The 27,360-nt window shown below is 39.0% G+C and overlaps 1 long non-coding RNA gene across 1 annotated transcript in view; it reads right to left on the minus strand.

Annotated features, from left to right (window-relative positions):
* Positions 1-23,016: 23,016 nt before the first annotated feature.
* The window catches only part of LOC131132636 (uncharacterized), a 38,972-nt gene continuing 34,628 nt past the window's right edge, over positions 23,017-27,360 (minus strand). The window contains exons 8-9 of the long non-coding RNA XR_013627993.1: positions 23,543-23,681; positions 23,017-23,242 (exon numbers count right to left, since the gene is read on the minus strand). This is a non-coding gene — a long non-coding RNA (uncharacterized LOC131132636). The remainder of the gene's footprint in view (positions 23,243-23,542; positions 23,682-27,360) is intronic.

Here is a 27,360-nt window from a genome sequence, read left to right on the forward strand (position 1 = left end):
TGCAGAACATCCATAACCGCATTCGTTGAGGGTGAAAGTTTGCTGAGGCTGTTGAAAAAAAGTCACAAATGTAAAAATCTGCAGTAATTTTACATGTAAAAAGTAAAAAAAAAATGTTTTGTTTTTTTTTGGAAAATCTTAATACCATTGGGAAAAATAACAATTTTAGTCGTATAATGTTGAAATATTAAATAAAAACAAAAGTCAAAACATTAGGAGAAACAAAACAACAAATAATTTGGGGAAAATTAAGTCATAAAAGTTATGTTGTGAGAAGAAAAAAAACACCAAAATATTTTTCAAGTCAGAATTACAAGAACAACATTTTCAAGAAAGTTGAAATAGTTACTATTGTGAAAAAACACCATAAGAGGGAAAAAAAATCAATAAATCTTACAAGAATAAGGTCAAAATATTAGCATAGGTTTGAAATATTAGAGAAAATATTTTTTTTAATAATTTATTTCAATTAAAAAATTTTTTTTTTAGAAAATTAGGTTGGGAAAAAAGTTATTATTAAAGTTAATAAAGTCATTTTTGTAAAATACAAAAAAAATTCTGCTAACTGTTTTGCTGCCAAGTTATAAATAAAAGCTTGTCTGAAGCAAAAGCATAGTTTCCTTCCTTCCTGAAGGGCTAGCCTCTATTTGCCCCCGGACACGTACATTTGACACACCATGACACCTAATATTACCAGACACTTGAGACAACCACCAGCTAGCAGGCTAACCATTCATTCATTCATTCATTCATTTTCTACCGCTTTTTTCCTCACGAGGGTCACGGGGGGTGCTGGAGCCTATCCCAGCTGTCTTCGGGCGAGAGGCGGGGTGCAAGCTAACCAGTTAGCCTCAAATTGATTTCTTCTAAAGAAGGCGAAAAATGACCACTTCCACATGGGATGGGAGGTTAAAAATTTTTTCACTCCATCATCGAAATTCAAATTTGTGTTTATGTTGCGGTATCATTGCTAAATTTGTGTCAAAGTGAAAGTTACGCTTGAAATGTATATTTTCACAAAATAACATTTTTTGTTGGGAACTGATATTTTCCTGAAACTTCCCTAGGTTAAGAAGAAGGTTTATTGAAGCTCTGACTTCCAGGAAGGCGAAAAATGACCACTTCCACATGGGATGGGAGGTTACATTTTTTTTCAAAGGGTTCGAGTTTGTGTTTATGTTGTGGTATCATTGCTAAATTTGCGTCAAAGTGAAAGTTACGCTTGAAATGTATATTTTCACAAAATAACATTTTTTGTTGGGAACTGATATTTTCCTGAAACTTCCCGAGGTTAAGAAGAAGGTTTATTGAAGCCCTGACTTCCAGGAAGGCGAAAAATGACCACTTCCACATGGGATGGGAGGTTACATTTTTTTTCAAAGGGTTCGAGTTTGTGTTTATGTTGTGGTATCGTTGCTAAATTTGCGTCAAAGTGAAAGTTACGCTTGAAATGTATATTTTCACAAAATAACATTTTTTGTTGGGAACTGATATTTTCCTGAAACTTCCCGAGGTTAAGAAGAAGGTTTATTGAAGCCCTGACTTCCAGGAAGACGAAAAATGACCACTTCCACATGGGATGGGAGGTTACATTTTTTTTCAAAGGGTTCGAGTTTGTGTTTATGTTGTGGTATCGTTGCTAAATTTGTGTCAAAGTGAAAGTTACGCTTGAAATGTATATTTTCACAAAATAACATTTTTTGTTGGGAACTGATATTTTCCTGAAACTTCCCTAGGTTAAGAAGGTTTATTGAAGCTCTGACTTCCAGGAAGGCGAAAAATGACCACTTCCACATGGGATGGGAGGTTACATTTTTTTTCAAAGGGTTCGAGTTTGTGTTTATGTTGTGGTATCGTTGCTAAATTTGTGTCAAAGTGAAAGTTACGCTTGAAATGTATATTTTCACAAAATAACATTTTTTGTTGGGAACTGATATTTTCCTGAAACTTCCCGAGGTTAAGAAGAAGGTTTATTGAAGCCCTGACTTCCAGGAAGGCGAAAAATGACCACTTCCACATGGGATGGGAGGTTACATTTTTTTTCAAAGGGTTCGAGTTTGTGTTTATGTTGTGGTATCGTTGCTAAATTTGTGTCAAAGTGAAAGTTACGCTTGAAATGTATATTTTCACAAAATAACATTTTTTGTTGGGAACTGATATTTTCCTGAAACTTCCCTAGGTTAAGAAGAAGGTTTATTGAAGCTCTGACTTCCAGGAAGGCGAAAAATGACCACTTCCACATGGGATGGGAGGTTACATTTTTTTTCAAAGGGTTCGAGTTTGTGTTTATGTTGTGGTATCGTTGCTAAATTTGTGTCAAAGTGAAAGTTACGCTTGAAATGTATATTTTCACAAAATAACATTTTTTGTTGGGAACTGATATTTTCCTGAAACTTCCCGAGGTTAAGAAGAAGGTTTATTGAAGCCCTGTGACTTCCAGGAAGGCGAAAAATGACCACTTCCACATGGGATGGGAGGTTACATTTTTTTTCAAAGGGTTCGAGTTTGTGTTTATGTTGTGGTATCGTTGCTAAATTTGTGTCAAAGTGAAAGTTACGCTTGAAATGTATATTTTCACAAAATAACATTTTTTGTTGGGAACTCATATTTTCCTGAAACTTCCCGAGGTTAAGAAGAAGGTTTATTGAAGCCCTGACTTCCAGGAAGGCGAAAAATGACCACTTCCACATGGGATGGGAGGTTACATTTTTTTTCAAAGGGTTGGAGTTTGTGTTTATGTTGTGGTATCGTTGCTAAATTTGTGTCAAAGTGAAAGTTACGCTTGAAATGTATATTTTCACAAAATAAAATTTTTTGTTGGGAACTGATATTTTCCTGAAACTTCCCTAGGTTTTACCGCTGATTACTAAAAATGGAAAAAGGTAGAAACAAACTTTTTTCTGATGAAAAATGCGAGTCTAATCTCTTTTTTGGTTGGTTATACCATGTTGATATAGCCATTGAACACAATTTTCTATTGTTTGACTTTGACTTTGTCAAAAATCATAAAAAATCAGGGATGGCTTTTGAAAAATGTCTGGGATTAAATGATTAAAAAATATATTCCGTTAGTTCTCCATTTTATTTGTATTACTCGAACTCGCTGGTTTCTGATGTTATACATAGCAAAGGGAACGATACGGAACCGCGGTATTTGCGAGGGATGTCGCATTCCTGTCTACACGGAGCCAACTGGTGTATTAAAAACGTGAACATAAGGAGCCAGGCTCTAAGCTTATATTCTAAAACAAACGCCCTCGCCAGCCACTTTATTAAATATGTCTTCTGTGTCTAATGATATCTAACATGATATCCAAAATAACGGCGTTAGCACACTGGTGACAGGGAATGGAGACTGAAAAAGCGTTTGGTGGTTTCAGTCGTATTTACTCTGATGTGCTCTGATCCAAATCATCTTGGAAGGGGGGGGAAAAAAAAGGGAACCCTGCTGCCAAGTAAAGTCGAGGTGCCAAACAGATGATAGTACAGTACGTTTCATCCGAGCAAGTTTTGTTAAGATGCTATCAACCACCGACCACAAAAATGTCTCATACGCTCAAATATCATTTAGTATCACAATAATGCAGCCGTGCCTATGTTAAGTTTTTTAACCTCGAAGCTACACGAAGGGATTATTTCTTTGTGCGGACCGCGCCATTCAGTCAAAAATTTTTCTTAAAACTTTGAACGCATCTTTACTTCAGAACTACCAAACCAAAACACATACGCTCATACTGTACAACTCTCAATTTCCAATATCAATATCGATACGTGTAACATGACTTTTCATGATGTGTCATGTTGTTTACAGCATCTTCTTAATATCGGTTTTCATGATCGGGGGAAAAAAAAAGCAGATACCGATATCAACCAATATGCTGAAATCGGGCCGATTATTATCAGACATCCCTAGTAGTAATAATCGTTTAAATACAGTGAATAAATCGCTGAATAAATCACATAAATTAATGCAAATTAACAAGGATTATTTAAGAAAAAATATAAAAATATAATACATATAATATATAAATAATTATATATAAAAATATATATATAATATAAAAATACAGGAAAAAAAGGGAGGATAGTTAATAGGCTTTTTCACCTTGAAATAAAACTTCTTAGCGTACTACTTGCAAATTTAAACCACATAAATTAATGGCAATTAACAAGGATTATTTAAGAAATAATATATAAAAAATATATTAATATATAATATATAAATTATATAAATATATATATATACATACAAATATATATATATAAAATAAAATAAATATATATATTATATATTATATAAAAAATACAGGAAAAATAGGGAGAATAGTTAATAGGCTTTTTCACCTATATGACAAAACTTTTTTTCTTGAAATAAAACTTCTTAGCGTACTACTTGCAAATTTAAACCACATAAATTAATGCCAATTAACAAGGATTATTTAAGAAGAAATTAAATATAAAATATATATAATATATACATAAAAATATATATATTATATAAAAAATACAGGAAAAATAGGGAGGATAGTTAATAGGCTACTTCTTAGCGTACTACTTGCAAATTTATACCACATAAATTAATGGCAATTAACAAGGATTATTTAAGAAATAAAACAATATAAAAAATATATATATATTATATATTATATAAAAAATACAGGAAAAATAAGATCGTTAATAATAGGCTTTTTCACCTATATGACAAAACTTTTTTGTCTTGAAATATAACTTCTTAGCGTACGACTTGCAAATTTAAACCACATAAATTAATGCCAATTAACAAGGATTATTTAAGAAATAAAAAATATATAAAAATATATATATTATATATAAAATATATTTTAAAAAAATATAAAAATATATAAAAATAAAATATAAAAATATATATATTATATATATTATATAAAAAATACAGGAAAAATAGGGAGGATAGTTAATATTAGCCTTTTTCACCTATATGACAAAACTTTTTTGTCTTGAAATATAACTTCTTCGCGTACTACTTGCAAAATATCATGTAGCAAAGTTGCATCCTTTCACTTTTCAGTATGTGGACCCTTGCTGGAAAAAGTTTATACGCCCCCCGAATGAACAGAAAATAGGATCCAAAGCGATGATGGCACATCCAAAAAAACAAGAGGAGAAAAGACTTCCAAATGATTAGCAGGTCAAAACATGACAGTTTGAGTTTTAAATTCAGCACATGTCAGCTCGGAGCAGAAAAGGAACATGTGCAGACCTGGACAATGACACGTTCAAGAGCCTTTTAAAAAAAAAAAAAAAAAAAAAAAGGAGTGTGCGGTGATATATGCATGCATGATTGTTTTCCCATAAGCCCCGGTGCCAAATCAGGACACACAAAAGCAAGTTAACATCTGGTTAACATCCTTGGTGAAAGTCTTGTCATGACCAGCCTGGATGGATCCCACAATTCCCTCAACTTCTTGTCAGATGTTTGCACAAAAACACAGAGTGCCTGGACCCTGTCAACATTTTGCCAAAGACCTCAATTATACAGACTCTCTTAATTACATCAACTTGATTGCTATTTCAAATGACGGGAATAACATGGAGACCGTGTGTTAGTCATCCCCCCCCGTCCCTTTCGGTCTCGGTGCTGCTGAATGGTCTAGTACAGTTCTCTTCGGGGTGTCTGGATATCATCTGGGGTGAAGCTCCTGACATCATGCACTAAGCACCAAGAAGCATTTATTTAAACACAGCAACCGGCACTTACATGTATACACGGTCACAAGAGTGACATGCAGTCAAGAGGAGTACCAGAATCCCAGGCGGTGACCGCAGCCCAGTTTAACCATCCGGAGGTCCGCAATAGTTCTTTGTGTGTACTGTAAAAAGGATAGGCTATATTTAGTGTCTCTTTGTAAGTACAGTCAAAAAATTCAGTCATTTTTGTTTAAAAAAAAAATTAAAAATTGGCTATAAAATTATAATCTTTTCCCCCAATTTACCAAAAATTAAAACTTTATTAGTAGTCGGATGTTTCTGTGTGGCCTAGTGGTTGAACTGAAAATCGCACACACCTCGCCTGGAGGATAAGGGAAACAGGGAAATCTTCAAAGGGCTTAAAGAGGACGGCGGGCTAACAAAGACAGCAGCAGGTCAAAGATGTATTCCACTGCAAAAGCGCACAAAAAACAGATCAGGTCAAAAAACGGGACATTCTATCGTCCATGGACATTGATGTGAACCAGTGTTACCGCTAGAAGGTTGCTAACATCTCATCTCATCTTCTTGGTGGACTTCCAAGGGATGCCGTCAAGGATGATGCAACTAGCACAGAGTGCTGCCATAAGGGAATGAAAGGTAGGGAAGGGGAGGAGGGAAAAAGGGGGTCTGGGGGAGGGGATCCTGACAGTACCCCCCACCCTTAGGGTCTGGGGGAGGGGATCCTGACAGTACCCCCCACCCTTAGGGCATGGGGGAGGGGATCCTGACAGTACCCCCCACCCTTAGGGTCTGGGGGAGGGCATCCTGACAGTACCCCCCACCCTTAGGGTCTGGGGGAGGGGATCCTGACAGTACCCCCTACCCTTAGAGGTCTGGGGGAGGGGATCCTAACAGTACCCCTCACCCTTAGGGTCTGGGGGAGGGGATCCTGACAGTACCCCGCACCCTTCGGGTCTGGGGGAGAGGAACCTGACAGTATCCCCCACTCTTAAAGTCTGGGGGAGGGGATCTGACAGTACCCCCCACCCTTGGGGTCTGGGGGTCCTGAAAGTACCCCCCACCCTTGGGGTCTGGGGGTCCTGACAGCACCCCCCACCCTTAGGGTCTGGGGGTGGGGGGTCCTGACAGTACCCCCCACCTTTAACAGTCGCATCCGGGCGACCCTCCAGGCTTGTCCGGATGGGAATGATGGAAGTCACGGACAAGGTCAGGGTCTAAAATGGAAGAGCGGGGTATCCAACAACGCTCTTCCTGGCCGTAACCGTCCCAGTCCACTAGGTACTGGTAGCCCTTCCCTTTCCGACGAACATCCAGGATACGTCGGACGGTGAAGGCCGGATGGTCATCACTGAAGCGGACAGGAGGTGGGGGTTCCAAAGGAGGGGCCAGAGGGCTGGTCGAAACAGGATGGATTTGGGAGACATGAAATACTGGGTGTACCTGTAGGCCGGGTGGCAACCTGAGCCTCACCACCAAAGGACTGACAATCTTTTCAATGGGAAATGGACCCAGAAACCGTGAAGAGAGTTTACGGGCATCAGCTTTGATGGGAATGCTTTCGGAAGAGAGCCAAACGCTCTGCCCGGGAGCGTATTGTGGGGCCGGGATGTGACGTCTGTCTGCCAACCTCTTATTTTCCTCCGATGTTCTCAGCATGGCCCCGCCAGCTTCTTTCCAGACCCGCCTGGCATGTTCAGGGTGGGCATGAAGTTTGGACTCCTGGGCAGGTGTGGCCAGATGACGACCACCCAGATCCTTAGCAACAAATCCAGTTCCTAAAGGTTTGAGTGGCACACCAAGATCAGCAGCCATATTGGCGTCTATGAAATTACACTCTGCTCCAGAGTCCACAAGAGCTAACACTGGTCGGGACTCATTACCAAACCGGAGTTGGGTGACCAAGGTCAGGCGTTTAATGGGGACCTTCTTTGAGCTTGCTTGTTTTGATGGGGCTCCCACTTTCACGTTGAGATGTGGTTTACGTTTAGGACAATCTCGTCGGAAATGGTCGGGACTGGAACAGTACAGGCACTCCCCAGCCTCTAGTCTACGTCTCCGTTCTTCAGGGGTTAGTTTTGCTTGTCTAAGTTGCGTTGGTTCCTCTTGTGTACGTTGATTGAAACTTGGACTGGAAGGTTGGCGGTTCTCGTGTAGTCCAGAACTTAAGGGAAATGGAGAATGTGACTTTCGATTTCTATTCCGTTCCCGGAGACGGTCGTCTATGCGAATGCTCATAGAGACCAGACTCTTGAGGCTGTCAGGTTCATCCCTGGCGGCCAATTCATCCTTTAGGGTCTCGGTTAGCCCATTGACGAACGCCTGTCGGAGGGCTTTTTCGTTCCATCCCGACTCTGCTGCTAATGTCCAAAAGTCTAACGCATAATCTGCCACTCTTCGGGATCCTTGGCGAAGGGCTAAGAGTCCGCCTTCTGTTATTCCCAAAGAATCAGGATGGTGGAAGACAGCTTCCATTTCATGGGACAGCTCATCAAACGAAATCGGTAAACCTCGGGAAAAGTACAGGGTCTCTGCCCATGCTAATGCTCGCTCCCGTAGGAAACCAAACACATAACTGACTTTACTTTGCTCATCCAAAAAGGCATCGGGTTTCTGTCCAAACACGAGTCGACATTGCAGCAAAAATCCTCGGCACTTATTGAACTCACCGGTAAATGGTTCCGGTTGGGCGGCGCAAGACTCCCTGGATACCGATGCCTTGGAGACTAATCCGGAGGGCCTATCGCTCTTGGTAGTGGTCTCGGAGAACCTGCGAGTTAATTCTGTGATTTGAGCTAGCATGGCTTTGTTGGTCTCCTTTAGACTTTGACTGGACTGGGTTAGGCTTTGAAGGATATCGGAATGATGTCCCAGGAGTTGTTCGTGAGCGCCCAATACTTCCTCGGAGTCCATGTTGTTTGACCACATTGCTCTTTCTGTTGGGGTTGTGGGTTGAACACCTTGTTCGAGTTAAGGTTAGTTGAAGCTCTGACTTTGAGGATAAGGGGGAGGGGAAATCCACGGGTAGCGCCTGAAAAAAAAACAAAAAACGGTCAAAAAATAGGAGATTCTATCTTACACGGAACCACTCCGAGGTTGCTAACAATCTGGCGATTGCTCCTCCTCTCGGTGGACTTATGAGAAATGCCATCAAAGACGATGTGATGATGATTCCACGCCATCAAGGATGATGCAACAATGATTCCACGCCATCAAGGACGATGCATATCACAGGGTGTTGCCATAAAGGAATGAAAGGTAGGGAAGGGGAGGAGGGAAAGGAGGTCTTGGGGGGGTCATGACTTTAGGGTCAGTCAACTTTAAAAAAAAATATTTTGCTTTAATATTTCAACTCCTTGCTAATTAAATCAATTTTCCTGATTATGATCTTTGACTGTTTAAAATGTGATTTTTTTCTTTTATTTTATGCTTTTTTTTTTACTATTTTTTTATGCTTTTTTTTTACTATTTCAACTTTTCGTAATTTTCATTTCATTTCATTCATTCATTTTCTACCGCTTATCCTAGGGTCGCTGGGGGTGCTGGAGCCTATTCCAGCTGAGAGGCGGGGTACACCCTGGACTGGTGGCCAGCCAATCACAGGGCACATATAGACAAACAACCATTCACACTCACATCCATACCTATGGACAATTTGGAGTCACGGGGAGAACATGCAAACTCCACACAGAGATGGCCGAGGGTGGAATTGAACCCTGGTCTCCTAGCTGTGAGGTCTGCGCGCTAACCACTTGACCACTGTGCCGCCCCTCACAAGACATATTTTTTTAAATAATATTTTTCATTGGCAATAATTTGTAGAACTATTATCGTACAGAAAAATTTGTCATGGTGACAGGCCTACATTGGGGGTGCATCTCCGTCCCCCCACCCCCCTAGGATAAGAGTTGCGCTTCAGATACTGTACATTCCGACGTCAAATAGCCAAGAGGGTTGTTTCCCCCGAGCGTGAACAGCTGCCACAAAAACACACACAAAACATCCATTTCCCCAAATTCGGCATGGCATATGTCCATTCATGGAAAACCTCTTCAAAATCCCCCCCGCAACCCCACCCCCATCACAAATGTCAACTAATCAAGCAGAACTTAACATAATGCAGTAAATGTTATTGTGTATGCATATTTTGCCAAAGCAAAATATCATCTATAATCAAAGTAGACATAATTGCGTTGCAGTGCACTCAGGACCAAAAGCCCACAGGACAAAGTAATTAGCGTGACCTTGCAAGATGCAATCAAGAGCTCCGTGTCCACCCAGCAGCTCACTTTGCCCTTTGTTCCACAGGACCGTCTTAAGCTTTTGTTTTTTGCTGCCGCTTCCACAAAACAAACAATGAAAAGCAAAAGCAGTGATTAGAAGAATCAACAAATCCTCGACAGGACTTGAGCACATGGACCTCCATGCTGGATTAGGCTCTTCGGAAAGGGTGACTCAAATAGGTATGAGAAGCAAAAATTTCATGCTAGTGTTCTTCTCCTTGTGATCTCCACTCACAGTGTCCGACTTCTTCAAGCTATTCAGTCCACTTTTTTTGGGACGGAGCCAGACAGCCATTTTCAGTCTGGGTTTATAAGTAGAACTCTAATGCTAAGTGTTAGCATGCTAACATTACCGTAGTAGCATTTTTAGCTATTTTTATTAGTGTTGAAATATCAGCAAAATAGCTTAGCAAAAGAAAAAAAAAATTAAATAAAAATCTCACAAAAACTGAATAACTTTTGCGTCATTATGCAAAATACGCAAAAGTAAAAAATACACTTGCGTATTTTGCATAATGTTGCAAAAGTTATTCAGTTTTTGCGAGATTTTTTGTAAAATATTTTTTCTTATATTTTGCTGATATTTCAACACTAGTAAAAATGGCTAAAAATGCTACTATGGTAATGTTAGCATGCTAATATTGTTTATTCCTGACAACAATACCTAATACAGACGTCCGTGCTTATCTGCAATCCCTGTATGCCTACAAGTAAGCGTGTCTTATTACAGTGTATAAGAAAAAAATATTAAAAAAAAAATCTCGCAAAAACTGAATAACTTTTGCGACATTATGCAAAATACACAAAAGTAAAAAATACACTTTTGCGTATTTTGCATAATGTCGCAAAAGTTATTCAGTTTTTGCAAGATTTTTTTTACTTTTGCGACATTATGCAAAATACGCAAAAGTAAAAAATACACTTTTGCGTCGACATGATTTGCTCAATTTTGCTAGCTAAAGATAAAACCAAACATATAGTCTCACACATATAAAGGATACTTATACATGGACTAACGTGACATCTGACAGTTAAGGTGGAATTATAGAATGAGAACCAGATTGTTTATTCCTGACAACAATACCTAATACAGACCTCCGTGCTTATCTGCAGTCCCTGTATGCCTACAAGTAAGCGGGTCTTATGACAGTGTATAAGAAAAAAATATTTTAAAAAATCTCGCAAAAACTGAATAACTTTTGCGACATTATGCAAAATACGCAAAAGTAAAAAATACACTTTTGCGTATTTTGCATAATGTCGCAAAAGTCATTCAGTTTTCGCGAATTTTTTTTAACTTTTGCGACATTATGCAAAGTACGCAAAGTACACTGTAATAAGACCCGCTTACTTGTAGGCATACAGGGACTGCAGATAAGCACGGACGTCTGTATTAGGTATTGTTGTCAGGAATAAACAATCTGGTTCTCATTCTATAATTCCACCTTAACTGTCAGATGTCACGTTAGTCCATGTATAAGTATCCTTTCTATGTGTGAGACTATGTGTTTGCTTTTATCTTTAGCTAGCAAAATTGAGCAAATACCTTCGGGCCCACCCTCACCCAGACTACCTCGGGTAATTTGAGTTTGAGACCCCTGTTAGTTGCGGATTTTCATAATTGTTTTCAACCAAACGTATCCGAGAATGAAATCCTCTAAAAATCGACAGAGGTGTTCGTTAAGAGATGTGGACGCGGTTTTACAAATCTTGACAGCTGGTTCTCCACTAAATCAAAAGCAAATTGTCCAAAAAAAGGTTTTGCTTTGAAAAGGAATAAATAGGGTCTTAAAGGGAAAATAGAGCTATTAAATGCAACGCGATGCTGAAATGAAAACGGTACAGGAGTCCTTGAATTGGTTTCGAACCTGAGTACCATGTGTGAAAAGGAAAAGAACACACGGCTCCCCGTTCAGTTTTGGAAATAATGACACAATCTGCAAATTGTCTAATACGAGAAATAAATCCCGGGGATTTATCTTATGAGAGAATCAAAAGGGGGCATTTTTCGACATGATTTCGGTGATTTGTAGTCGACCGTGGCAATCTTCGGCTATTCAGTCCACTTTTGGAACAAAGCCAGACAGCCATTTTCCGTCTGGGCTTAGTTTAAAATCTAACTGCAATCAACCACAACAAGATTTCCGAAGCCTAAGCGTTCATCCTTTAGAAATCCTTTAGCAAACTGTGTGTAGTTTTTTTGGAATTCCGGAGAGCCACGCCAACCGTGAACGCTCCTTTTCTCCGGCCAGTTGCCGCATCGGGAGGACAATTTTCCTCCATTTGAACTTTTTTTTTGCAAAAGCTACCTCACCTGGAACCAATCAGTAACACAATCGAAAGGGGTCCTGACTTGAAAGCCGGCTGCTTCTCTTTGATAGTCCCCTTTCTTGGTAGTCCGCACGGAGCAGGAAACTGCTCTTTTGTGTAATCGCCACATACAAGAAAAGCAGCGGGAATTGAGACGAGTCTTCACCCATCAAAGTGAATTATGCAAATAATTGGAAAACAAAGCTCAGATGCTTTTTTTTTTTTTTTTTTCCTTCTGGGATGAGCATGGAAATTGAACATCTAAACAGTTGGTGCCATGCACGACTTTCCGATGGAGAGTTCTTCTTTATACTTTTTTTTTTTTTTTTTTTTAAATCCTGAAGTCAACATCTGACTTCATTTGACGCACCAGGACCTCAGCTTGGTTACTCTTTCACTTTACTAGCCTTTTAAGAAACAGGTGGCATCGCTCGTTCAAAAAGGTTAACCTTTGACCTCCGGTGGTCTCACAACTCCGAGTGACAAATTTATCAGTTGTTATGTTCATTTAATTAACGCATTAATAATAGTTCCTCTTTGGGGTTAATTGAGATCTACCAGCCATTTCTAGATCAAGATTTGGGACTCCAGCAAACCACAGCGAGAGCCATTATCCACGAATGACAAAAAAACATTAAACTGTGGTGAAACTTCCCTGGAGGACCTAAAATGACCTCAAGAGAGCAGCGACAACTCATTCAAGAGGTCACAAAAGACCCCGCAATAACATCCCAAAAAACTGAAGGTCTCACTATGACTCCATTCCAAGACCAAAACCACTGCTGAACAAAAAAAATTTTGCCAAAAAAAACATCTTCATGATCTCAAAGAACTTTGGGAAAATACTCTGTTGTCGCTAACATTATAGCAACAGTAAAATATGGTGGTGGTAGTGTGATGGTCTGGGGCTGTTTTGCTGTTTCAGGACCAGGAAAACTTGCTGTGATAAATGGAAGCATCATTCAAGAGGTCACAAAAGACCCCACAATATCATCTCAAAAAAACTGAAGGTCTCACTATGACATCATAGCAACAGTAAAATATGGTGGTGGTAGTGTGATGGTCTGGGGCTGTTTTGCTGTTTCAGGACCAGGAAGACTTTCTGTGATAAATGGAAGCATCATTCAAGAGGTCACAAAAGACCCCGCAATAACATCTAAAAAAACTGAAGGTCTCACTATGACATCATAGCAACAGTAAAATATAGTGGTGGTAGTGTGATGGTCTGGGACTGTTTTGCTGTTTCAGGACCAGGAAGAATTGCTGTGATAAATGGAAGCATCATTCAAGAGGTCACAAAAGACCCCGCAATAACATCTCAAAAAACTGAAGGTCTCACTATGACATCATAACAACAGTAAAATATGGTGGTGGTAGTGTGATGTCTGGGGCTGTTTTGCTGTTTCAGGACCAGGAAGACTTGCTATGATAAATGGAAGCATCATTCAAAAGGTCACAAAAGACCCCACAATAACATCTCAAAAAAACTTAAGGCCTCACTATGACATCATAGCAACAGTAAAATATGGTGGTGGTAGTGTGATGGTCTGGGGCTGTTTTGCTGTTTCAGGACCAGGAAGAATTGCTGTGATAAATGGAAGCATCATTCAAAAGGTCACAAAAGACCCCGCAATAACATCTCAAAAAACTGAAGGTCTCACTATGACATCATAACAACAGTAAAATATGGTGGTGGTAGTGTGATGTCTGGGGCTGTTTTGCTGTTTCAGGACCAGGAAGAATTGCTGTGATAAATGGAAGCATCATTCAAGAGGTCACAAAAGACCCCACAATAACAACTCAAAAAAACTGAAGGCCTCACTATGACATCATAGCAACAGTAAAATATGGTGGTGGTAGTGTGATGGTCTGGGACTGTTTTGCTGTTTCAAGACCAGGAAGACTTGCTGTGATAAATGGAAGCATCATTCAAGAGGTCACAAAAGACCCCGCAATAACATCCGAAAAAACTCAAGGTCTCACTATGACATCATAGCAACAGTAAAATATGGTGGTGGTAGTGTGATGTCTGGGGCTGTTTTGCTGTTTCAGGACCAGGAAGACTTGCTATGATAAATGGAAGCATCATTCAAAAGGTCACAAAAGACCCCACAATAACATCTCAAAAAAACTGAAGGCCTCACTATGACATCATAGCAACAGTAAAATATGGTGGTGGTAGTGTGATGGTCTGGGACTGTTTTGCTGTTTCAAGACCAGGAAGACTTGCTGTGATAAATGGAAGCATCATTCAAGAGGTCACAAAAGACCCCGCAATAACATCCGAACAAACTCAAGGTCTCACTATGACATCATAGCAACAGTAAAATATGGTGGTGGTAGTGTGATGGTCTGGGACTGTTTTGCTGTTTCAGGACCAGGAAGACTTGCTGTGATAAATGGAAGCATCATTCAAGAGGTCACAAAAGACCCTGCAATAACATCTCAAAAAACTGAAGGTCTCACTATGACATCATAACAACAGTAAAATATGGTGGTGGTAGTGTGATGTCTGGGGCTGTTTTGCTGTTTCAGGACCAGGAAGACTTGCTATGATAAATGGAAGCATCATTCAAAAGGTCACAAAAGACCCCACAATAACATCTCAAAAAAACTGAAGGCCTCACTATGACATCATAGCAACAGTAAAATATGGTGGTGGTAGTGTGATGGTCTGGGACTGTTTTGCTGTTTCAGGACCAGGAAGACTTGCTGTGATAAATGGAAGCATCATTCAAGAGGTCCCAAAAGACCCCACAATAACATCTAAAAAAAACTGAAGGTCTCACTATGACATCATAGCAACAGTAAAATATGGTGGTGGTAGTGTGATGGTCTGGGACTGTTTTGCTGTTTCAGGACCAGGAAGACTTGCTGTGATAAATGGAAGCATCATTCAAGAGGTCACAAAAGACCCCACAATATCATCTCAAAAAAACTGAAGGTCTCACTATGACATCATAGCAACAGTAAAATATGGTGGTGGTAGTGTGATGGTCTGGGGCTGTTTTGCTGTTTTGCTGTGATAAATGAAAGCTTGAATTCGGCCATGTGTTGGTGACTTCAAAACTTGGGTTCTGCAGCATGACAATGATCCAAAACCCACCAGCAAGTCCACCTCTGAATGGCTGAAGAAAAACCAAATGGAGACTTTGGAGTGGCTTAGTCAAAGTCCAAAAATCACTAGTAATTTTACAAAACTAAGGTAAGGAAAAAGTTATAATCTATGCATAAAGCATAAATCAAACTTGTAAAAATGTACGCACCAAATAGCTCTACTTCTTCCTACTCCTTTTCAGACATGTGGAATTGTCACATGCGATGTATTCCCATGTAACCTGTCTGCATGCTGACAATAAATGAAGCCATTATCCGGTAAGGATGCACTTTGTTCTCACACACCGTCAAAATAGAAAAAGCCTTTGAATAGATGACTTAATTTTCCGCGTCCATGTGATTTCAATTGAGTGATTAGCAGCAATTGAATCAGCACCAGATGAGCGCAAAGCGTGAAATGAAAAGGACATTTGTTCCAACGGCTATTCCACCACAGTCACAAGTTGACGACATTGGATTGGGGGGGGGGGGCAAAGTAGGGCCGATTATCCAGCTATGGGGTCAGAAGAACCAAATTCTTCTTTTTATTATATTCCGCATTTTAAATAATATTTGTGGGTCTTGGTGTCACTTGATGCCCTGCATCTGGATGAACGGAGCTTTTGTTGTGAGGAAGATGGATCAGAGACCCCAACACACACACACACACACACACACACAGAACAAATGTCTATATTATTATTAGTAGCATTTTTAGCCATTTTTATTAGTGTTGAAATGTCAGCAAAATATAACAATAAAATATATTTTTAAAAAAATCGCGCAAAAACTGAATAACTTTTGTGAAATTATGCAAAATACGCAAAAGTATCATGTCGCAAAAAAAAGTCTGGCAAATACGCAATAACTTTTGCAATATCACACAAAATACGCACAAGTATTGCATTATGTTGCAAAAAAGATCTTGCAAAAACGCAATAACTTTTGCAATACATTACGTGAAATACGTATTTTACAAGTATTTTTACTTTAATTACTTTAATTTAATAATTTAATAAACTTTAATTACTTTTGAAACTTACTTAAAACTTTTACTAAAACTTAGTAAAACTTTTTACTTAAAAATTACTTAAAACTTACAATCACTTTTGCGACATTATGAAAAAAAAATTGCAAAAACTGAATAACTTTTGTGAAATTATGCAAAATACGCAAAAGTATCGTGTCATGTCGCAAAAAAGATTGCGCAAAAACGCAATAAATTGTGACATTACGCAAAATACGCAAAAGTATTGCATTATGCCGCAAAAAAGTCTGGCAAATACGCAATAACTTTTGCGATATCACACAAAATACACAGAAGTATTGCATTATGTTGCAAAAAAGATCTCGCAAAAACGCAATAACTTTTGCAATACATCATGTAAAATACGCAGAAGTATTTTTACTTTAATTTAATAAACTTTAATTACTTTTGCAAAAAAGACATCGCAAAAACACAATCACTTTTGCGACATTATGCAAAAAAAACACACACACATAGAGAACAAATGTCTGTATTATTATTAGTAACATTTTTAGCCATTTTTATTAGTGTTGAAACATCAGCAAAATATAACAAAAAAATAAAAAAAATTAATAAAATCTCGCAAAAACGGAATAACTTTTGTGAAATTATGCAAAATACGTAAAAGTATTGCATTATGCCGCAAAAAAAAGTCTGGCAAATACGCAATAACTTTTGCGATATCACACAAAATACGCAAAAGTATTGCGTCATGTCGCAAAAAAGATCTCGCAAAAACGCAATACTTTTGCGTTTTGCAAAAGTAAAGTAAAGTACGCAAAATACGCAAAAGTATTGTGTCATTTCGCAACAAAAAGACGTCGCAAAAACACAATCACTTTTGCGACATTATGAAAAAAAATTTGCAAAAATTGAATAACTTTTGTGAAATTATGCAAAATACGCAAATGTATCGTGTCATGTCGCAAAAAAAATTGCGCAAAAACGCAATTAATTGTGACATTACGCAAAATACGTAAAAGTATTGCATTATGCCGCGAAAAAAAGTCTGGCAAATACGCAATAACTTTTGCGATATCACACAAAATACGCAAAAGTATTGCGTCATGTCGCAAAAAAGATCTCGCAAAAATGTTTTTGCGGGATCTTTTTTTTGTTACAAAAGTCTTCTTTTGTAACAAAATTACTTTTGTTGCAAAAGTAATTGTGTTTTTGCGACATGACTCAATACTTTCGCGTATTTTGCATAATGTCGCAAATGTTATTGTGTTTTTGCAAGATCTTTTTTGCAACATAAAGCAATACTTCTGCGTATTATTGCGTATTACTGTGTACTATTGCTCCAACCGACCAATCATCACAACAACACTTGTTACTCGATACCGTACACTTCCTGGTTACTTCCTAAGACAGCAGCAAAAGGTCTACCAATCAGGAAGATCTCTAATGCTAAGTGTTAGCATGCTAACATTACCATAGTAGCATTTTTAGCCATTTTTATTAGTGTTGAAATATCAGCAAAATATAACTGAAAAAAATAAAAAAGATCTCGCAAAAACTGAATAACTTTTGTAACATTATGCAAAATACGCAAAAGTATTGTGTCCTGTCGCAAAAAAGATCTCGCAAAAACGCAATAAATTGTGACGTTATGCAAAATACGCAAAAGTATTGTCATTTCGCAACAAAAAGACGTCGCAGAAACGCAATCACTTTTGCGACATTATGCGAAATACTCAAAAGTATTGCGTTATGCCGCAAAAAAAGGTCTCGCAAAAACGCAATAGCTTTTGCAACATTACGCAAAATACGCAAAAGTATTGCGTCGTGTCGCAAAAAAGATTATGCAAAAAGGCAATACTTTTGCGTATTTTACATACTGTTGCAAACGTTATTGTGTTTATCCGAGATCCTTTTTGCAACATGACGCAAAACTTTTGCGTATTTTGCGTAATGTTGCAAACGTTATTGCGTTTTTGCGAGATCTTTTTTGCAACATGACGCAATATTTTTGCGTCATGTGGCAAAAGTTATTGCGTTTTTGCGAGATCTTTTTTTGCGACATAATGCAATACTTCTGCATATTTTGTGTGATATCACACAAATAAGACCCGCTTACTTGTAGGCATACAGGGACCGCAGATAAGCACGGACGCCTGTATTAGGTATTGTTGTTGTATTGGAATAAAGAATCTGGTTCGAATTCTATAATTTGGTTCTTTAAGCCTCCAAAAGTTTATGCAAAATACGCAAAAGTAGAAAATACACTTTTGCGTATTTTGCGTAATGTTGCAAAAGTTATTGCGTTTTCGTGAGATTTTTTATTTTTTTTATACCCATCCAAATTATTATTTTACCCCATTTCCTCTTATGGGTCTGTGTTTTCTGCGGAAAAAGAAGAAAAACTATATTTTCAATAATTATTATTATTATTTTATCCAAATTGTTTTGTGACATTCCAATGCTTAATTCAAACTTTCAGTAAATAAGAACAAAATAAATCTTGATTATTTTTTGGCCAACTTTAAAGGGACGGCACCATCACCCTGACTCCACGTCGCTCAGAAACTTTATGTTTAAGGCCCTCGATAATGTTCTTGATTACAAACAAAGTGAAATGCGGTGGTTTTGAATCATAAAAGGCTCGTTGTTTCTCTAAAGCGCAGCCAGCAGAAGCTGATCTAATTTACGTTCATCTATGGAATAAAGCGATATGCCACTGTAATGGCTGCCTTTTCCAGGATTAAATCATGGTGGTTATTTCTTGACATCTGCACGCAAGTTCAGCAGCAGCAACAGCAGCAGCAGCAGCAGCCCTGCCCTTTGACCTCCGTCTGAACATCCCACATGCTGATGCAGTCCCTCTTTTTAACCGAGTCTCGGTGATGTCCGGCCCGCATGGGTTCGTAGGTCACGCCGATGACAGCGAGCACCTTGCTGCGAGACTCGGATCTGCCCAGTAAAATAAACACAGGAGGGCTCGCTACAGCCCCCCCCCCCCGCCCCACCCCACCCTCCGTCCACCTCTGACTGAGACGCAGAGATTAAACGCCACGGGTGGAATCAAAATACCTTCAGGGGCTAAAAGGTCGATCCAGCAGATCAACGCTTTTTATCACGCGGCCAAATGTGGCCCGCAGGACACAAGTTTGAGCCCCCCCCCCTTCATATGAAAGTTTAATGCTAGTGCGGCCCGCGCAAGTTTGATATGGATGCTGTATGGTATCATGCACTCAGAAAAAATTATTACGTTTTTATTAATGTTCATGTTCAAGGTTAAATAACTGTTAATAGTTATCCTCCCTATCCGTGTGGAAGTGGTAGGTTTTTGGCTATTTAAGTTTAAAAGAAATAACTTAAAAGGCTACCGTTTAGGTCGCTAGCTCTCTAGTTTGCGAGTTAGCATGTGTCTCAAGACCCTGCAGTTGCGCAATATGTTGTAAATAAATATTTTACTTTAGTTATTTTAATAAACTTTAATTGCTTTTGCAAAAAAGACATCGCATAAACACAATCACTTTTGCGACATTATGCAAAAATATATATATATATTGCAAAAACTGAACAACTTTTGTGAAATTATGCAAATTACGCAAAAGTATTGCGTTTTGCTGCAAAAAAGCCTCGCAAGTACGCAACAACTTTTGCAACATTACACAAAATCCGCAAAAGTATTGCGTTATGGCGCAAAAAAACATCTCGCAAAAACGCAATACTTTTGCGTTTTTGTTGCAAAAGTATTGCGTTATGCCGCAAAAAAGATCTCGCAAATGGGCAATAACTTTTGTGATATCACACAAAATACGCAAAAGTATTGCATTATGTCGCAAAAAAAATCTCTCGCAAAAACGCAGTAACTTTTGCCACATGACGCAAAAGTATTGCGTCATGTGGCAAAAAAGATCTTGCAAAAACACAATAACGTTTGCAACATTATGCAAAATACGCAAAAGTATTGCGTTTTTGCATAATCTTTTTTTGCGACATGACGCAATACTTTTGCAGTTGCGCAATATGTTGTAAATAAAAAAAAAAGTATAAATGTGACTATAGTCGTGTTTTGTCATGTCTACAGGGCTCTAATAATGCTTTGTTCATTTTAAATCTGAAAAAAATAATTTGTCTACCCACCAACTATATGTGGTTTCCTAAGTTTTTATTATTTTACAAAAAAATATATAAAAAATGACAATAATTAAAATAAATACTAATATAGGACTTAAATAGTGTAAAGTGGCTCAGAGCTTAATGAACATTAGAAAACGTGGATCTCAGGTTGAGACCATTTGAGAACCCCTTGCTCCCACGGTAAGATTTTCATTATTTATTCACCAAAAAAAAAAACACAACGACAGGGCCTGGATAGACTGGAATTAGCCATGTAGCATATGGACAAATATAGGTTTGGGAGGTGGGGGGCAATTTACTGAACATTTGTGTAATTTATTCAGAATACACTACCCTCCAGAATGCAGCCTGCAACCTATTTGCTTGACTCTTAGAAGTGGTTGGAGCCGGGTGAGGTGCCAGTGGTTCTGGAGTCTTTTCATAGCGTCGCACACACACGGCAGGATCACGCTTTTCTTACCACACGGGGACACTTAAGACATGGAACCATCTCTGTTTTAATGGCGCTGCAAATTGCTTGACATCAGAGAGCGTTTTGAGTGAGCAGCTCTTTGAGCGTCGGTTTGAGGCGGCTATGTGCGGAAAAACGCAAGAAAAACGCACGGTACGCGTTAGTATTAGTGGTGGGCAAAAGCGTTCATTTGTTGGTATGATCTGGATGTGACTTGCCAAACATGTTGATAGTATGCGTGTTTATGTGAATGGACAAACATGTTGATATGGTGTGGATGTGACTTGCCAAACATGTTAATAGTATGCGTGTTTATGTGAATGGACAAACATGTTGATATGGTGTGGATGTGACTTGCCAAACATGTTAATAGTATGCGTGTTTATGTGAATGGACAAACATGTTGATATGGTCTGGATGTGACTTGCCAAACATGTTAATAGTATGCGTGTTTATGTGAATGGACAAACATGTTGATATGGTCTGGATGTGACTTGCCAAACATGTTGATAGTATGCGTGTTTATGTGAATGGACAAACATGTTGATATGGTGTGGATGTGACTTGCCAAACATGTTAATAGTATGCGTGTTTATGTGAATGGACAAACATGTTGATATGGTCTGGATGTGACTTGCCAAACAAGGTCATAGTATGTGTGTATATGTGAATGGACAAACATGTTGGTATGGTCTGGATGTGACTTGCCAAACAAGGTCATAGTATGCGTGTATATGTGAATGGACAAACATGTTGGTATGGTCTGGATGTGACTTGCCAAACATGTTGATAGTATGCGTGTTTATGTGAATGGACAAACATGTTGGTATGGTCTGGATGTGACTTGCCAAACATGTTGATAATATGCGTGTTTATGTGAATGGACAAACATGTTGGTATGGTCTGGATGTGACTCACCAAACAAGGTCATACGTGTGTATATGTGAATGGACAAACATGTTGGTATGGTCTGGATGTGACTTGCCAAACAAGGTCATAGTATGTGTGTTTATGTGAATGGACAAACATGTTGGTATGGTCTGGATGTGACTTGCCAAACAAGGTCATAGTATGTGTGTTTATGTGAATGGACAAACATGTTGGTATGGTCTGGATGTGACTTGCCAAACATGTTGATAGTATGCGTGTTTATGTGAATGGACAAACATGTTGGTATGGTCTGGATGTGACTCACCAAACAAGGTCATATGTGTGTATATGTGAATGGACAAACATGTTGGTATGGTCTGGATGTGACTTGCCAAACATGTTGATAGTATGCGTGTTTATGTGAACGGACAAACATGTTGGTATGGTCTGGATGTGACTTGCCAAACAAGGTCATATGTGTGTATATGTGAATGGACAAACATGTTGATAGTATGCATGTTTATGTGAATGGACAAACATGTTGGTATGGTCTGCATGTGACTTGCCAAACATGTTGATAGTATGCGTGTTTATGTGAACGGACAAACATGTTGGTATGGTCTGGATGTGACTTGCCAAACATGTTGATAGTATGCGTGTTTATGTGAATGGACAAACATGTTGGTGTGGTCTGGATGTGACTCACCAAACAAGGTCATATGTGTGTATATGTGAATGGACAAACATGTTGGTATGGTCTGGATGTGACTTGCCAAACATGTTGATAGTATGCGTGTTTATGTGAATGGACAAACATGTTGGTATGGTCTGCATGTGACTTGCCAAACATATTGATAGTATGCGTGTTTATGTGAATGGACAAACATGTTGATAGTATGCATGTTTATGTGAATGGACAAACATGTTGGTATGGTCTGCATGTGACTTGCCAAACAAGGTCATAGTATGCGTGTATATGTGAATGGACAAACATGTTGATAGTATGCATGTTTATGTGAATGGACAAACATGTTGGTATGGTCTGGATGTGACTTTCCAAACAAGGTCATATGTGTGTATATGTGAATGGACAAACATGTTGGTATGGTCTGGATGTGACTTGACAAACATGTTGATAGTATGCGTGTTTATGTGAATGGACAAACATGTTGGTATGTTGTGTATTTGTCAAAAAACGAACAAGGCCAACAACTAAGGTTAGGTTTTGACTTGTCATTTACCTTCAACGCCACACAGCATCTCCAGCATGCAAACGAGCCCCCCGGGGGTGACAGTGAACGCCACTGACGTGACATCAGAGGATTTGGACTTGAGGTTTTGTAAGTGCTGTGGTCTTCTGGCAACGCTAGGGCACCGCCGACCCTTAAATGCTTTTTTTCTCTCTCAGTGATCTCATCTTTGATCTTCCTGTGGAAAAAAAAAAAGTCCGATATTTCAGAAGCAATAAGTGTTTGTAGGGAGGCAAATAATGGCTTCCCCAACCGAACCACACATTTGGTTGTTCTTTTGAGTTCAAATGCATTGAGCAACGTCTATGCCATGACATGCGGTTAAAATGTCAGCCATTTTTTTTTTTTATGTTGTGTGTTAGCGTTTGAGGAATAAATAACCCTGGTTTTGGTTTCCAAGGCATTGCCTTTTGTGCTAAATGCAATTGATGTACTCCTACCTAGAGTACATAATACCGTGCATATACATCATACTCACTGCGTTACTGCAACATGGCTGCAAGGGCCCTCGGGCAGAAATGTAAGCGGCTCAGATGTGGATGATGCCTTCATTGTGCGTGCTGTACAAGCTGGGTGTGCTGTGTGAATATGATGAAGAGGCCTTCAACTGATCATATCTGTAAAAAGAGCAATCCCACCATCACCCACACACACACACACACACACACACACCAGACGAGAGAGATGGTCACATATGGGAAGCATTTTTCAGATCTTAATAAACTTTCATCTTTGGATCTGTGTATATTGGGAGTTGGGGATGTTGGGATGGACTTGGCACCGAGTCAGGGCTCTGCTCTGCTCTGCTCTGCTCGGCTCCAGAGTAGTGAAGGAGACACCAGAGGCAGATGGAGAATAACCCTGAATTCTATCCAAACTGTTGGACTCGTCTGAAGGCGCTCTTGCATTCAGTCCTAATAGTGCTGTGCTGTGTATGCATACATGGAGAGACATGGAAAAGTTTAGCTTTAGCTTCCAAAAATACTTGCAGACGCCGTGCAAACATGTTGGCGTTATGCTGTGTGTGTGAATGGACAAACATGTTGGTATGGTCTGGATGTGACTTGCCAAACATGTTGATAGTATGCATCTATAAGTGAATGGACAAACATGTTGGTATGGTCTGGATGTGACTTGCCAAACATGGTCATAGTATACATGTATATGTGAATGGACAAACATGTTGGTATGGTCTGGATGTGACTTGCCAAACATGGTCATAGTATACATGTATATGTGAATGGACAAACATGTTGGGATGGTCTGGATGTGACTCACCAAACATGTCAATAGTATGCATGTACTGAATATGTGAATGGACAAACATGTTGGTATGGTCTGGATGTGACTTGCAAAACACGGTCATCGTATACGTGTATATGTGAATGGACAAACATTTTGGGATGGTCTGGATGTGACTCACCAAACATGTTGATAGTATGCGTGTACTGAATATGTGAATGGACAAACATGTTGGTATGATCTGGATGTGACTTGCCAAACAAAGTCATAGTATGCATGTATATGTGAATGGACAAACATACTGGTATGGTCTGGATGTGACTTGCAAAACATGGTCATAGTATACGTGTATATGTGAATGGACAAACATGTCGGTATGGTCTGGATGTGACTTGCCAAACATGTTGATAGTATGCGAGTTAATGTGAATGGACAAACATGTGACATGGATGTGACTTGCCAAACATGTTGATGGTATGCATGTATAAGTGAATGGACAAACATGTTGGTATGGTCTGGATGTGACTTGCCAAACATGGTTACAGTAGACGTGTATATGTGAATGGACAAACATGTTGGGATGGTCTGGATGTGACTTGTCAAACATGTCATTAGTATGCGTGTATATGTGAATGGACAAACATGTTGGTATGATTTGGATGTGACTTGTCAAACATGTTGATAGTATATGTGTACTGTATATGTGAATGGACAAAGATGTTATGGTCTGGATGTGACAAAATATGGTCATAGTATACATGTATATGTGAATGGACAAACATGTCGGTATGGTCTGGATGTGACTTGCCAAACATGTTGATAGTATGCGTGTTTATGTGAATGGACAAACATGTCGGTGTGGTCTGGATGTGACTTGCAAAACATGGTCATAGTGTGCATGTATATGTGAATGGACAAACATGTTGGTATGGTCTGGATGTGACTTGCCAAACATGTCAATAGTATGTGTGAATATGTGAATGGACAAACATGTTTACATTATGGTATATGTAAATGGAAAAACATGTGACTATTGTTTGAGTAGGCAGAAATATTCACATTATGGATGCATGTGAATGGACATACAGGCTGACATTAGGTGTGTGTGTGTATATATGTGAGTGGACAGACACGTTGTTGTGTGTGTAAATGGTGAATATGTTGACGTTATGGTGTATGTAAATGGACAAACATGTTGATGAGTGAGCAGACAGACATGAGTGCATGTGAATGGAAAAACATTTTGAAATAAGGTGTGTGTATGTGAATGGACAAACATGTTTACATTATAGTATGTGTAAATGGGAAAACATGTGACTATTGTTTGAGTAGGCAGAAATATTCACATTATGGATGCATGTGAATGGAATGCTACATTTTGAAATAAGGTGTGTGTATGTGAATGGACAAACATGTTTACATTATAGTATGTGTAAATGGGAAAACATGTGACTATTGTTTGAGTAGGCAGAAATATTCACATTATGGGTGCATGTGAATGGAATGCTACATTTTGAAATAAGGTGTGTGTATGTGAATGGACAAACATGTTTACATTATAGTATGTGTAAATGGGAAAACATGTGACTGTTTGAGTAGGCAGAAATATTCACATTATGGGTGCATGTGAATGGAATGCTACATTTTGAAATAAGGTGTGTGTATGTGAATGGACAAACATGTTTACATTATAGTATGTGTAAATGGGAAAACATGTGACTATTGTTTGAGTAGGCAGAAATATTCACATTATGGATGCATGTGAATGGAATGCTACATTTTGAAATAAGGTGTGTGTATGTGAATGGACAAACCTGAATGGGCAAAGTTATGGTGTACGTAAAGGGACATAAATGTTGCTATTGTGTGTGTGTGTGTGTGTGTGTGTGTAATGAAGGACCCTGTAAGAGAAGATAATAATATTAAAATGTTTTGTGACTTAGTTGACGGTCCAGAAAGCGGACATGGCGCCGCCCGTGTGACAGCATGTGCCAGGTGTGTCATGGCCGACGGCGCTAGAAACACAGCAGATACGTGCGTGCAGGCGCTGAGCAAACATTCGACCACAGTTGAGCTCATTCTCGACACAGAAGAAGACAGCAATTGTGGAATCATTGAGCGCCGTTTTCCGCCCCTGGGCGGTGCTGACCGCCACGGTGCCGCGGGATAGCTACACAAAACCTTCCTGTCTCTCTTTGGGGCCACTCCGATGTTATTTTCATCGTGTTTGTGTATATTTTCACCGCGTTCTCTTGTCGCCAGACTTGCTACAAACGCCAAAGGAACCTCCATTTGCACAGAAAGGCCGCTATTTCTCGTCACATGGAATGAAATCACATCACTTTCGCTCTTCCGGTGTCCATTTTATTTGTGAACAAAAGCCATTTCTCCATGTTGTGTTGATGCCCAAAGCTAAACTGGAGGCTAAAGTTGAATGTTGTCAGTGATTGGTGGCTGTACATCAGTATCCTTGTGTTGTCGTTCGGACCTCCACGCTCATAAATATCTCCCAAATGCGCCTGGAAGACGGATGTGAATAGAAAAGGCATTAAAAGGCCATTTAAAGGCCAGCGCCTGCGCTAACAGTCTCACTCATTGTGCCTTTGGGACAATGTATTCATGTATTGCTAAATTAAACATGATTAGACTGGCCGCCCTAAAAAATTGGTCACGGCTGTGGGTCAATAGACCTTTAGATAAGACGTATCCGCCAATTAAAAATATAGATATTAGATTTAATTGCTGGCTGACATGTTCACTTCCTGACTTGAATGGAAAACCGCCATTAAACCCAGAATGTTACTTTTTTTAACGCTGTAGCAAAATGGTCGTGACAAATGTGATTATCGCTACATTGCAGTTATTCAAAATGTAATTATTATTTATCAAAGCATATTGAAAGACACACTAAAAACTACATATATATTTTTTTTAATATTACCTTGTCTGACGTGATTCAGAGTGAAAAATAGTTCTCCCATCAGGTGTGGAAGTGGTAAGTTTTTGGATTCTTAAGTTGAATAAATGAAATAAATTAGAGGCTAACTGTTAGGT

The sequence above is a fragment of the Doryrhamphus excisus genome, linkage group LG1 (genome assembly GCF_037039965.1).
Source record: "Doryrhamphus excisus strain RoL-2023G ecotype Guam linkage group LG1, RoL_Dexc_Guam_v1.1, whole genome shotgun sequence".
In the NCBI taxonomy this organism is placed as follows: Eukaryota; Metazoa; Chordata; class Actinopteri; order Syngnathiformes; family Syngnathidae; genus Doryrhamphus; species Doryrhamphus excisus.